This window comes from Mustela nigripes, chromosome 10 (assembly GCF_022355385.1).
Source record: "Mustela nigripes isolate SB6536 chromosome 10, MUSNIG.SB6536, whole genome shotgun sequence".
In the NCBI taxonomy this organism is placed as follows: Eukaryota; Metazoa; Chordata; class Mammalia; order Carnivora; family Mustelidae; genus Mustela; species Mustela nigripes.
In genome coordinates, this window is record NC_081566.1 from 31227561 (window position 1) to 31241672 (window position 14112).

Genomic DNA, 14112 nt, shown 5'->3' on the forward strand with positions numbered 1-14112 from the left:
TGAGACCTTGTATTTATGAGTGTCTCGTTGCCTTGAAGGTGATTCTTAACAGCTGACGTTCTGTACTTGAGGCAGACCTGGCCCATGCATGTAAGCCAATTGGTTCTACTAATGTTCTACAAAGAACTAGCATCTCTTTCCTGCTTTGAGGTTGTGGGAGGGGTATTGAGAGATGTATGCTAGTCTCTAGGGCAGCATGTCAGCCTTGGGATGGGGGTTCTACTTCTGGGTGGTGGGAAAGAATTTTCCAGAGTAATTGTGGTCATATGCAATTTTTTCCTTACCCTTTGGCTTGAGAAAATAAACATTGTGGAAAATAGGACTCCACTCTATTTTAAAATGTTGATTCTTGAAGCCCCATGAAGTAGACATGGCTGATGTTATTTATGCACATTGTATAAGAAGTTAAATTCCTAATTCAAGGTCACGTGGAGCCAGGACTTGGTTTCCAGTGTCCTGGCTATTCTTCCAAGGCTGTGAGTGAAGGCAGGGCCACCGTGTATGGTTGTGGAGGCTATTCGCTGAATAGAGGACAATTAGAAACCAACTTACGGTTTGCTTCCTGAATCCTCCATACACCATAGCCTAGCCTTACCTCTGTGCTGAGGAGGAACTTCTCTTTCTGATTTACACAACGATGTCTAGAAAGCTAGTGGGAATTCCATACAAGGTTAAGCCTGAACGGAAAACCGGAAGCATGAAATTGATGCCAATAATGTTTGTTTCTTCCTAGGACCTCCATATCCCATCCTATCCTAAGGAATTTAGAAATTTTAAATTATATATTAAGCCTGAGAATTTTACATTTACACTGAATTCTGTGCTTAAAAAAAAAAAAGATTCTATTTATTTATTAGAGAAAGAGAGAGCACAAGTTGGGGGGGAAGGACAGAGGCAGAGGGAGAAGTAGAGTCCCCACTGAGCAGGGAGCCTGATGCAGGACTCGATCCCAGGACCCAAAGATCATGACCTGAGCCGTGGGCTGATGCTTAACCCACTGAGCCACTCAGGTGTCCCTATGCTTTTTGTTTTGTTTTGTTTTTTAATTGCTTTTTATTGACCCACTACTCTGTGTCAGACACAGACTTCCGCTAGGGATGTGGTTGTGAAATGAAGCCCAGCCTTTGCCCCTGTAGCAGCGGTGGGGCAGCATCTATTCCACAGCACACAGCTGTAAGTGTTTTGATGGTGACACCCTTTGGAGAGGATCATTGAGTTCTAATGTAGAAGGTCAGGAAAACAAGTTTTCCCAGCAGAGAGCAAATCCATGTAGAAACTGAAGATGTGGGAGTTAGGCAGAGGGAAGGGAGAAGAGCAGCTCAGGCGGATGAAATGCACTGAAGCCCCAAGAGACCCAAAGCGGGGCTTCTAGGACTTCGACACACATCGGAAATCACCTGCAGCAGACTGAGCAGACGGAGCAGACATGGGCGGGAGGAGGGAGCAAGGGAGGAGGCAGAGTTTGCTCCTGCTTTCAAAACATCTAGTTCAATAGACTGAAACTTTCAGCATTTTGAAGCTGTATAGGATCTCATGGAGGAAAGGCACTCCTGTTGAGATTTTAAAATGTGACATGTCATCCTCTAAAATAATTTTTTTTTCTGACTTCTAAATTGAATCATTTTTACTATGGAGAATACATGAACATGGGAAGGAAAACAACCACCCACCTCAAAGACTCACAGCAATTTTACTATGCTATAAACTTTTCGGTGTTTCCTTTTAGGTTTTGACTTACACATGTTACATAATTGAGATTTTGATATGTATGCAACTTGAAGTCATATGTGTATTTAATCTTTTATCATAAAAATATCCTCCTCATTAAAATCCCCCATAAATATAATTTAGAAAGAATTCATTTATAGTTCCTCCACTGTTGGATATTTATGAGGCTCTAAACTTTATTAAACACAGAGCTGAAGGTAGTATCTTCATGTAAATATATTTATTGGGATTCTGAAGTATTTCCTAGAAGTTGAGAATTACCATGTCAGAGAATAGGAACTGAGGTTCCCGAGATGTTTTGCCAAACAGTATTTCAGAAATGAACTGATTCCCAAATTCATTAACAGGTTTCGAGTGTCTGACTCATTGTGCTACACCAACACCAAACAGTAGAACATTCAAATGTCAAACTGCCTACAGTTGGACTTTTTTTGTTGTTTAATGCGTGTTTTTCATGCTAGTGAGACTGAAGTACTTTTTCCTATTTACTATCCATTTAAAATTACCCTTTTTATGTGAATTGTTCAGATTCTTCACTCATATCTTCTATTAATTCCAGTGATTTTCTTACCAATTTTTTTTAATAAACTCTTAATAAATTAAGTTTTCCTCTTTCCCATTATTTGGTAGTATTTGCAAGGACAATTTCGTAGAAAGACTCTTGATAAGCATTAATGTTTGTCCTGCCTTTGGGTGGATGAGGGTAATTAGCAAAAGTCTTACTGGTGTGCTTTGGAATGAGTGTGTGGAGTACTATTAAGTATCTGGAAGGACGGATGATTTGAAAGGTTTCTTTCTATCTGTTAGCCAGTCTGATGAAGAAACCTGGGCATTGGGAGTCCTGGGTGGCTCAGTTGGTTAAGCCGCTGCCTTCAGCTTAGGTCCTAATCCCAGGGTCTTGGTATCGAGGCCCGCATTGGGCTCCTTGCTCAGCGGGGAGCCTGTTTCTCTCTCTGCCTCTACCTGCCACTCTGCCTGCTTGTGTTCTTGCTCTCTCTCCGACAAATTAAAAAAACAAAAACAAAAACAAAAAACCAACAACTGGGCATTTTAGTAATGCTATGTGGTTCATATCATTCCTTAACTCATACACGGGTGACAGTCATCATTAACAAACTCATTCAGTAAATATTTAGGTGGTCACTCTTGTGCTAATCAATTAGTTTTTTCCATTTTTCAAACAAGGATATCATGAGTGTCAGTTTTGAGAGAAAGCAGGACACTCTCTGGCTAATGGTCCGAGGCAGGTGACTGACTCCACTATTTGTGGCATGGCGGGCACCTCCTGTTTGGGACCTCTGGGTCAGCTTCTGTAACAAAGGAGTACAGGAAAAGCCTTTTCCTGCCATTGTCCAGGCCAGCAAGAAGAACCTTCCAGCACGATACTCATTGATTACCTACCAAAGGCCTATGAGATCCAGGTATAAGAAAGGAGAAACCTCCTTTGAGGAGGTTACAATCTAGTTGTGGAGGCAAATCCGATAGGAAAACCAACATATTTTACTTATTCAGTGCTAGGAGCTATTTATATGTGAGGGATAGTGATTCTATGTTGAAAAACATTTCTATTTAAAATGTTTTTCTTTTTTCTTTTTAAGATTTTATTTATTTTTTTGACAGAGATAGAGATAACAAGCAGGCAAAGAGACGGGGGGGGGCGGAGGGGGTGGGTGAAAGCAGGCTCCCTGATGAGCAGAGCGCCCAGCAGGATGCTCAGCTGGATCCCACGACCCTGACATCACGACCTGAGCCAAAGGCAGAGGCTTAAGCCACTGAGCCACCCAGGCACACCAGAACGTTTTTATTTTTAATTAGACTTTCTAAATACCATTTATAAAGTAAAAAAATTATGGCTCCGTTTTCCCTTAGGGTCTGAGCTTTATATACTGTTTGAGAATCTCTTCTCTTTACCTAAACTCATGAAAATATTCTTCACTTTTTCCTTCTGGTACTTTTATGTTCTGTTAGACTATTTAAAAACATTAAATCATTTGGAATTTGTTGGATTTGTGTGTGTGTGTGTGTGTGTTATGTGACATCGCAGTTTAACTTCATTTATTTTCCATATTGCTTATTTACATTGTCTCAGTACAGTGTATTGTCTCAGTACAGTGCATTAAAGAATCCAGCTATTCCCTTTCAGTTTGAAATTGTCCTTTTCTTAGATGCTAGATTCTCCCACATTCATGAAGTTGTTTCTCTCCTCTCCTTTTCCAGGAGCCCTTTTGTAACTTATTAGCTATGTGAGTTTGATTAAAATGCTCTCCACTGGGGTTTCCCATATTTATTTATTTTTTTTTTAAAGATTTTATTTATTTATTTGACAGAGAGAAATCACAAGTAGGCAGAGAGGCAGGCAGAGAGAGAGAGAGAGGAGGAAGCAGGCTCCCTGCAGAGCAGAGAGCCCGATGCGGGACTCGATCCCAGGACCCTGAGATCATGACCTGAGCCGAAGGCAGCGGCTTAACCACTGAGCCACCCAGGCACCCGGGTTTCCCATATTTAAATGGGGGATAATGCAGACACAATTCCATGCCACAGAGTTGCTGTGAGAAGTTAGCCATAATGTGTCAGGACTGGGCCCCACTGTAAGCACTTAATAAATGATATTGTTGTTTTCACTGTTGTTTGTTTTAGGGCAGTGCCAATGGCTCTTAGTTACTGTACAGTTGACCTTTGAACAAGGCAAAGTTAAGGATGTCAGTAGTCTGTCCATCCCCCCCCCCCGCCCCCGCAGGAGAAAGTCTGGGTTTAGCTTTTGACTCCACCCATCTGAACTACTCATAGCCTACCATTGACTGGAAGCCTTACCAGTATCATAAATAGTTAGCATGTATTTTTGAATTTTATATGTATTATATACCATATTCTTTTTTTTTTTTTTAAGATTTTATTTATTTATTTGACAGACAGAGATCACAAGTAGGCAGAGAGGCAGGCAGAGACAGAGAGGGAAGCAGACTTCCCGCTGAGCAGAGAGCCCGATGCGGGGCTTGATCCCAGGACCCTGGGATCATGACCCGAGCCGAAGGCAGAGGCTTAACCCACTGAGCCACCCAGGCCCCCCTTATATACCGTATTTTTTTTTTAAATTTTTCATTTTTTATAAACATATATTTTTATCCCCAGGGGTACAGGTCTGTGAATCACCAGGTTTACACACTTCACAGCACTCACCAAAGCACATACCCTCCCCAGTGTCCATAATCCCACCCCCTTCTCCAAAACCCCCTCCCCCAGCCACCTTCAGTTTGTTTTGTGAGATTAAGAGTCACTTATGGTTTGTCTCCCTCCCAATCCCATCTTGTTTCATTTATTCTTCTCCTACCCACTTAAGCCCCCATGTTGCATCACCACTTCCTCATATCAGGGAGATCATATGATAGTTGTCTTTCTCTGCTTGACTTATTTCGCTAAGCATGATACGCTCTAGTTCCATCCATGTTGTCGCAAATGGCAAGATTTCATTTCTTTTGATGGCTGCATAGTATTCCATTGTGTATATATACCACATCTTCTTGATCCATTCATCTGTTGATGGACAGCTAGGTTCTTAACATAGTTTGGCTATTGTGGACATTGCTGCTATAAACATTCAGGTGCACGTGCCCCTTTGGATCACTACGTTTGTATCTTTAGGGTAAATACCCAGTAGTGCAATTGCTGGGTCATAGGGCAGTTCTATTTTCAACATTTTGAGGAACCTCCATGCTGTTTTCCAGAGTGGCTGCACCAGCTTGCATTCCCACCAACAGTGTAGGAGGGTTCCCCTTTCTCCGCATCCTCGCCAGCATCTGTCATTTCCTGACTTGTTTATTTTAGCCATTCTGCCTGGTGTGAGGTGATATCTCACTGTGGTTTTGATTTGTATTTCCCTGATGCCGAGTGATATGGAGCACTTTTTCATGTGTCTGTTGGCCATCTGGATGCTGGTTGCTCATAGTATGTTCTTATAATTGTTTGTATTTCTTTGGTGTTAGTTGTGATTGCTCCTCTTTCATTCATGATTTTATTTATTTGGGTCCTTTCTCTTTTCTTTTTGATAAGTTGGGCCAGGGGTTTATCAATTTTATTAATCCTTTCAAAGAACCAGCTCCTAGTTTCGTTGATTTGTTCTATTGTTTTTTTGGTTTCTATTTCATTGATTTCTGCTCTGCTCTTTATGATTTCTCTTCTCCTGCTGGGCTTAGGGTTTCTTTCTTGTTCTTTCTCCAGCTCCTTTAGGTGTAGGGTTAGGTTGTGTACCTGAGACCTTTCTTGTTTCTTGAGAAAGGCTTGTACCGCTATATATTTTCCTCTCAGGACTGCCTTTGTTGTGTCCCACAGATTCTGAACCGTTGTATTTTCATTATCATTTGTTTCCATGTTTTTTTTCAATTCTTTTTTAATTTCTCAGTTGACCCATTCATTCTTTAGAAGGATGCTGTTTAGTCTCCATGTATTTGGGTTCTTTCCAAACTTCCTTTTGTGGTTGAGTTCTAGCTTTAGAGCATTGTGGTCTGAAAATATGCAGGGAATGATCCCAATCTTTTGATACCAGTTGAGTCCTGATTTAGGACCGAAGATGTGATCTATTCTGGAGAATGTTCCATGTGCACTAGAGAAGAATATGTATTCTGTTGCTTTGGGATAAAATGTTCTGAATATATCTGTGATGTCCATCTGGTCCAGGGTGTCATTTAAGGCCTTTATTTTCTTGCTGATTTTTTGCTTGGATGATCTGTCCATTTCCGTGAGGGGAGTGTTAAAGTCCCCTACTATTATTGTATTATTGTTGATGTGTTTCTTTGATTTTGTTATTAATTGGTTTATATAGTTGGCTGCTCCCATGTTGGGGGCATAGATATTTAAAATTGTTAGATCTTCTTGTTGGACAGACCCTTTGAGTATGATATAATGTCCTTCCTCATCTCTTATTATAGTCTTTGGCTTAAAATCTAATTGATCTGATAGAAGGATTGCCACTCCTGCTTTCTTCTGATGTCCATTAGCATGGTAAATTCTTTTCCACCCCCTCACTTTATATCTGGAGGTGTCTTCGGGCTTAAAATGAGTTTCTTGGAGGCAACATATAGATGGGTTTTGTTTTTTTATCCATTCTGATACCCTGTGTCTTTTGATTGGGGCATTTAGCCCATTAACATTCAGGGTAACTATTGAGAGATATGAATTTAGTGCCATTGTATTGCCTGTAAGGTGACTGTTACTGTATATGGTCTCTGTTCCTTTCTGATCTACCACTTGTAGGCTCTCTCTTTGCTTAGAGGACCCCTTTCAATATTTCCTGTAGAGCTGGTTTGGTATTTGCAAATTCTTTCAGTTTTTGTTTGTCCTGGAAGCTTTTAATCTCTCCTTCTATTTTCAGTGATAGTCTAGCTGGATAAAGTATTCTTGGCTGCATGTTTTTCTCGTTTAGTGCTCTGAAAATATCATGCCAGCTCTTTCTGGCCTGCCAGGTCTCTGTGGATAAGTCTGCTGCCAATCTAATATTTTTACCATTGTATGTTACAGACTTCTTTTCCCGGGCTGCTTTCAGGATTTTCTCTTTGTCACTGAGACTTGTAAATTTTACTATTAGGTGACGGGGTGTGGGCCTATTCTTATTGATTTTGAGGGGCGTTCTCTGAACCTCCTGAATTTTGATGCTCGTTCCCTTTGCCATATTGGGGAAATTCTCCCCAATAATTCTCTCCAGTATACCTTCTGCTCCTCTCTCTCTTTCTTCTTCTTCTGGAATCCCAATTATTCTAATGTTGTTTTGTCTTATGGTGTCACTTATCTCTCGAATTCTCCCCTCGTGGTCCAGTAGCTGTTTGTCCCTCTTTTGCTCAGCTTCTTTATTCTCTATCATTTGGTCTTCTATATCACTAATTCTTTCTTCTGCCTCATTTATCCTAGCAGTGAGAGCCTCCATTTTTGATTGCACCTCATTAATAGCTTTTTTGATTTCAACTTGGTTAGATGTTAGTCCTTTTTTTCTCCAGAAAGGGCTTTTATATCTCTCGAGAGGGTTTCTCTAATATCTTCCATGCCTTTTTTGAGCCCGGCTAGAACCTTGAGAATTGTCATTCTGAACTCTAGATCTGACATATTACCAATGTCTGTATTGATTAGGTCCCTAGCCTTCGGTACTGCCTCTTGTTCTTTTCTTTGTGGTGAATTTTTCCGTCTTGTCATTTTGTCCAGATAAGAGTATATGAAGGAGCAAGTAAAATACTAAAAGGGTGGCAACAACCCCAGGAAAATATGCTTTAACCAAATTAGAAGAGATCCCAAATTGTGAGGGGGGAGAAAGGGGATAAAAACAGGTTCAAAAAGGAAGAAAGAAAAAAAAAAAAGAAAAGAAAAGAATTAAAAAAAAACACATAAGAAAAATATAAAAAAGAGAAAATATATATATTAGATAAACTAGTTAAAATACGTTAAAAAAGAAAAAGGTAAAAGTTAAGAAAAAAAATTTTACCTGAAGGCGAGAAAAAAAAATAAAAAATGAAAAAGAAAAAAATTAAATTAACTGCAAGACTAAAAAAAATCACAGGAAAAAAGCCATGAGTTCCATGCTTGGCTTTCTCCTCCTCTGGAATTCTGCTGCTCTCCTTGGTATTGAGACCGCACTCCTTGGTAGGTAAACTTGGCCTCGGCCTCGGCTGGATTTCTTGTTGATCTTCTGGGGGAGGGGCCTGTTGTAGTGATTCTCAAGTGTCTTTGCTCCAGGCGGAATTACACCGCCCTTACCTTGGGCCGGGGTGAGTAATCCGCTCGGGTTTGCTTTCAGGAGCTTTTGTTCCCTGAGCGCTTTCCGTAGAGTTCCGGAGGACGGGAATACAAATGGCGGCCTCCTGGTCTCCGGCCCGGAGGAGCCGAGAGCCCAGGGCCGCACTCCTCATGTGCGCCCTCAGAGAACAGCGCCCAGTCACTCCCGTCTGCCTGACCTCCGGCCGCGCTCTGAGCTCACTGAGCCTGCGACTGGTTCAAGGTAACACCGAGCTGTGAGCTTACTGTCGGCTCTGTCTCTGTAGCCGGCTTTCCCGTTCCAATACCCGCAAGCTTTGCGACACTCAGACACCCCCGATCCTTCTGTGACCCTGCGGGACCTGAGGCCATGCTGACCCCGCGTGGGCTTTGCCCCGGGTAGCCTCTGGAGCGATGTCCCTCAGCGGAACAGACTTTTAAAAGTCCTGATTTTGTGCACCGTTGCTCCGCCGCTTGCCGTGAGCCGGCCCCTCCCCCCAGGGTCTATCTTCCCGTCGCTTTGGATTCACTTCTCTGCCGGTCCTACCTTTCAGAAAGTGGTTGTTTTTCTGTTTCCAGAATTGCTGTTCTTCTCTTCGATCTGCCGATGGATTTTCAGGTGTTTGCAATCTTTAGATAAGCTATCTAGCTGATCTCCGGCTAGCTGAAGTAGTCTCAGCCTGCTACTTCTGCGCCATCTTGACTCCTCCCTCTATATATGGTATTCTTAAAGTAAGCTAGAGAAAAGAGAATGTTAACAAAGAAAATTGTAAGGAAGAGAAAATACATTTACAGTAATATATTTATTGAAAAAAAAATTCATGTCCCCCAGAGGAAGTAGAAGTGATAGGCTCTGTATTTTCATTCCAAATAAAATTCTCTTTCTAAAAAGAAAAACAATCCATTTTTTTGGACATGTGCAACTCAATTGCGTTTTATTCAAGGGTCAGTGATGGTAGGTAGTCCTTGTTACTATTTTTCTTTCAAAAAATTTCTAAGTTTTCTTGGCTGTTCTTCTACCTTCATTTTTCTACTTGAGTTGAATATCAATTCATCAAACTCCAAGAAAAACAAACAAAAAAAGAACAATTGAGATTCTGATTGAAATTGCATTAAATTTATATATTAAATGGGGAGGTTGACATGTTACAAAATTGAATCTTTTCATCTACAAACAATGTACCTCTCTTCATTTATTTAGGTTTCGCACTTTGTTTTGGTCTTCAGTCACATTTTAATTAAGTTGAGGCTTAGGCATTGATTTTTCTAGTTTCCCCATGTCTGAGACCATCCCTCTTCCTCAGAACAGGTAGAGGCAGCTCTGGAGTTTCATTAAACACCTTGAAATACATTCTCTTTTAAGTCATCCAAACACCCCTGTGAGGTAAGATCGAACATTTCAGTCTTATAGGTGAGGAATATAAAAGGAACAGAGGAATGTATCAGACACACATATATTTTACTGAGTCTAAAGTAGGTCTTATCCCCATTTTGCAAATGAAAAAACCAGTTCTAAGAGGTTAAGTTGACATGGCCAAGGCATACAGTAAACTAAGAGATAGGGTTCAACCCGGGGATGTGAGGTTCCCAGTCAGATGTCCTATTGGCCAACGGCTACTGCTTCTCCCTGGAGCTCTCTCAGACTCTCTGTACTTGTCATTTGTCTCAGTGAAGGTAACCTGAGACCAACCAGTCTGTTTCTTAGGGGAGGCAGCCATTCCCCAGTCCTTTCTCGACCTGTCTGAATGGCCCAGTACATACATCCATTCCCATGAATCAGTGATATGGTCATCAGTTCCATTGGTGTTGAATATGGCCTGGATACCTGGCTGCCTCTTACTCTCTGTTACAGAGAGTACTTGGGAGGAGGCCCAGGGTAGGAGGAAGCCTAAAGGAGGCCAAATAAATCTTTTATATTCCTGAGCCTTGCTTTTCTGTTATCTGACTGCTAGGGTTGAGAAACCCCATGGCCACGTCAAGTTGTCAGGGTCAATACTAGATGACCGGAGGCAGCTTGTGAGCATGAGAATCACAGAGTGAGTGGGAGGCAGAGCCTGACCTGTAGCTGTCCCTCCACTGGTACCCTCCGCTAGGAAAGACCTTCTGTCCCAGCAGCAGCCGCCTTTGCCATCAGCCTTTGCTATGTTTTCCCCAGATTTGTGCATTGATCTTCCTTTATCATTCACCCTTTGTCCTTTTTGCAGAAACAGGACATCACATACTTGCTTTTCTCTATTTGCCCACTGTAGGCACTTGGGTGCAGTGGCAGAATTTTAACCTCATCTTCCTGATTTTGTGTCCATATGTGTGAATATTTGTGCTTGGATTGCCTCTCTTGTATCGTGGTGTATCTTGTATCGTGGTGAAATTAATTATAGTCCAGAACCCAGGCTCTCAGAGAGATCCCTGGAGGCCATCTGTCCTGGCCTCTGCCTCTGGGCAGGTCTATATCTGAATGGAGCCAAAAGGCTCCTGACTGTTCTTGGGGGCATCCAGAGGGGTAGAAGAGAAGCTGAGTGAGGGCTCCAGGTACTGGGAACTCTATGTTCATTGGAAGCACCTGTTTCATATTTTGAGACTTTGAGTAATGTTTCACTAGTTAAAAATGCTTTGCTCTTAAGAGTAGTAGGTTGAGGGGCGCCTGGGTGGCTCAGTGGGTTGGAACCTCTGCCTTTGGCTTCAGTTAATGGTCTCAGGGTCCTGGGATCGAGCCCTGCATCAGGATGTCTGCTTGGTGGGGGGCCTGCCTCTCAGCGCCCCCTCCCACCCCCGCCTGCCTCTTTGCCTACTTGTGATCTTGTCTGTCAAATAAATACATAAATCTATTTTTTTTTTTTAAAGAGTAGAAGGTTGAGATTACTGGTCTGTGCCAAGTAGCTGGGATTCATGTTCTCCTTTGAAAGAATTTCAGAAATGAATATTTAAGCCAATTATGCTTGATTTCCTAGATTGTATAGGGAATGCTAATTTGTGAGAGAGGCAGGTCTGAGTGACTCTGAAGACACTGGAAGTAGGATTTATTTCTTTGGAACTCAGCAGGTATCCCTAGAGTACCTGCCCCTCCAAGGGTGTTGAGTTTTCCAACTCTAAAATGACACCTTCTGGAGTTGACTGTTATAATAACCTCATGTAACCCAATGCATAACCTTGTACTACACAAGGGTGCAGGGTCATGAGACAGAGAAACCTCAGATCTCCTGCCCCAGAGTGAATTACAGTCTATTTAAGGAAAGAGCCCTCCATTGTTAAGGTTTAAAGGGAGCTCTCACATAGTCCTTTCCTTCCTTGCCTGTTACCAGAAGCAATTGAGAGAGATTCAGGACTCAGGCAAATGGAGGTTAAAATATCCCCTTTAGGACCAGCAAAGCTGATCCTAGAGAACATAGTTTATGTCTGTGGACAAGTAAAGTTTCCAAAAGTGAGTCCTAGAATCAGACTTCTGCACCCAACACAGGTAGCACTGGAGAACCGCAGGCTTCTCCTATCGGTCATCACCCTACCATTTTGAGTTCTCCCCTAACGTCTTTAGAATGGGGAAGCAGAGCAGGGTGGGGATTCATCTCTAAGAAAGCAGATGAAGAGAAGTGGTTGAGCTACATATGTCCTCTGAATTACCAACCTAGAGAAAAGACTCGGGAGTTCCTTTGAAGTCTGTCTGTCCATGAGGAGATACCAGATCAGGGAGAAGGAGGTTCCCTCCCCCAGGAAGCCCAACGGATCAATTAGACACATGCTCTAAGGCATCTTGGCTATATGTATTTTGGTATAAGATTCATATTTATTGCCTGAAAAGAAATGATCGGAATAGCACATGTTTAATCAGGCAGAATTTCTGGAGGAAGCATTGGGCTCAGTTTGGTGGAGAGAAGTGCACAGTTTTAAATAGATTGACCTCTAGAAGTAGGGGAGGGGGGAGTTCAAGATGAGCTTGAACTGCAGTAAAATGAAAAAGGCCTTCCACCATGACAAACAGAGTGGGCTCTCATGATCTGGGAGGTGTGGGTAATGTTATCAACCCCAGGAGCCATAAATGGAATATGAAGATGAGATGGCACAGTCCCAGCCAGAAAAGTTCACAGGCATGGGGCCCAGCTGATAAGTACAGTGGGTTGCCCATAGGTGGCAGCTGGGTTCCAGGGATCCAACAAAAGATGAAGCCCTTGGGTTAGAGCTCATGAGTGGGGGGGCCTCGCCTCTCATTCCTTACAGGTTTGATAAATTAGCAGCATTTTCTGGTTTACCATCTGAGCAGAAAGAAAGAGCAGAAAGAAAATGGTGTTTTGATTTGTTTGCTTTTTGTCTTACCGCTATAGGATGTAAGCGAGAGCTGTGGGTGTGTGAGTTCAATTGGTGTGACGCTTTGAGTTTTCTGTTGTTTAATTGAAAATGGTTTAAAATCCCATAGTTTCTGAGCAGGGAACTGGAAGAATAGTAATATAGACCTTTCAAAAACAGTAGGTGATTCAAAGGCCATATTCTTCTTGATTTTGGAAGGCTATGTGTGATTTTTGGTATAGTGGATTTTTCTTTCAAAACACTTTTTTCATAGGGTGACATTATAACCTGTTTGTCTTCTAAGAGCACCCAGAAACTGGCAGCTGAAAATTATGGAACAGAAAATCAACAGAGGAATAAAATTAACTATGGATGAATGTATAGATAATGAAGATGTAAGGAGAATATATTCCCATCTGATCCATTTGCTGCCTGTTTGACTATATATTTTTATGGTTATTTATCCTTCCATGTGAGTAAGTGGGATACCAGATGTGTAAGCTGGGTATTGTTAAGTTGGATTGGCTAATCCTCATGTCAGTCAGATGTCTGTCTGGCCATGTTGTTGTATGAGGTAGAGTTTGCCGTGATTGCCCGCAGAGAGGCCCAGAGATACTTCTTGGGGATTTATTTCCATCTCCCAAGATTCAGTGAGTTGTTTGCTTACTATCTTAAAATAAAATAATATATGTAAAATGCTGAACACAATGCCTGGTATATAGGAAGCTTCTCTACTTCTTTTTGTAAAATATTTATTTGTTTGACAGGCAGAGAGAGAGAGAGTGCACAAACAGAAGGAGTGACAGAGAGAGAGAGAGAGAGAGAGAGAAGCAAGCTCCCTGCTGATTAGGAAACCCAAGGGAGGGAGGTGGGGCTAAATCCCAGAACCCTGGGATCATGACTTGAGTCCAAGACAGATGTTTAACCAACTGATCCACCCAGGTGCCCCAGGAAGTTTCTCTAATTCTTAGCATGGAGAAATACTTAATGTATTTTAAACTGAAAGTGGTTATAAAGTAGCATATAAAGTATTATCCCAGTTCTGCAAAATTCAGCAAATCGTTGAGTCCTTATATCCCAGATGCTGTTTAAGGGGATATGAGAACTAGATAGGGAAAAACTTACGTTTCTTTGTGTCTCATTTAATTTTGCATCACAGAATTGTTTGGTGTGGCTGGCTAGAATGTCCTCTATAGATAGAAAATATTTGTTTTCCCTAATTCTGTTTTGGAAGCCAGGCACTGACTTTGTGTAGTTAGTGGTTGACACCTGAGTGGGTGCCCTCCCTGAGAAGTTAGATGAGTCCTGCCCACCTTCTCCTTGTGTGGATTAGGACAGTGCTTTGGAAGAGCTCATTTATCCCATTTTCACTCAGGA

The 14112-nt window shown here is 41.9% G+C and overlaps 1 protein-coding gene across 2 annotated transcripts in view; it reads left to right on the forward strand.

The window, feature by feature from the left end:
• The window catches only part of KCNH1 (potassium voltage-gated channel subfamily H member 1), a 407094-nt gene that overhangs the window by 35834 nt on the left and 357148 nt on the right, over positions 1–14112 (forward strand). The window lies entirely within an intron of this gene.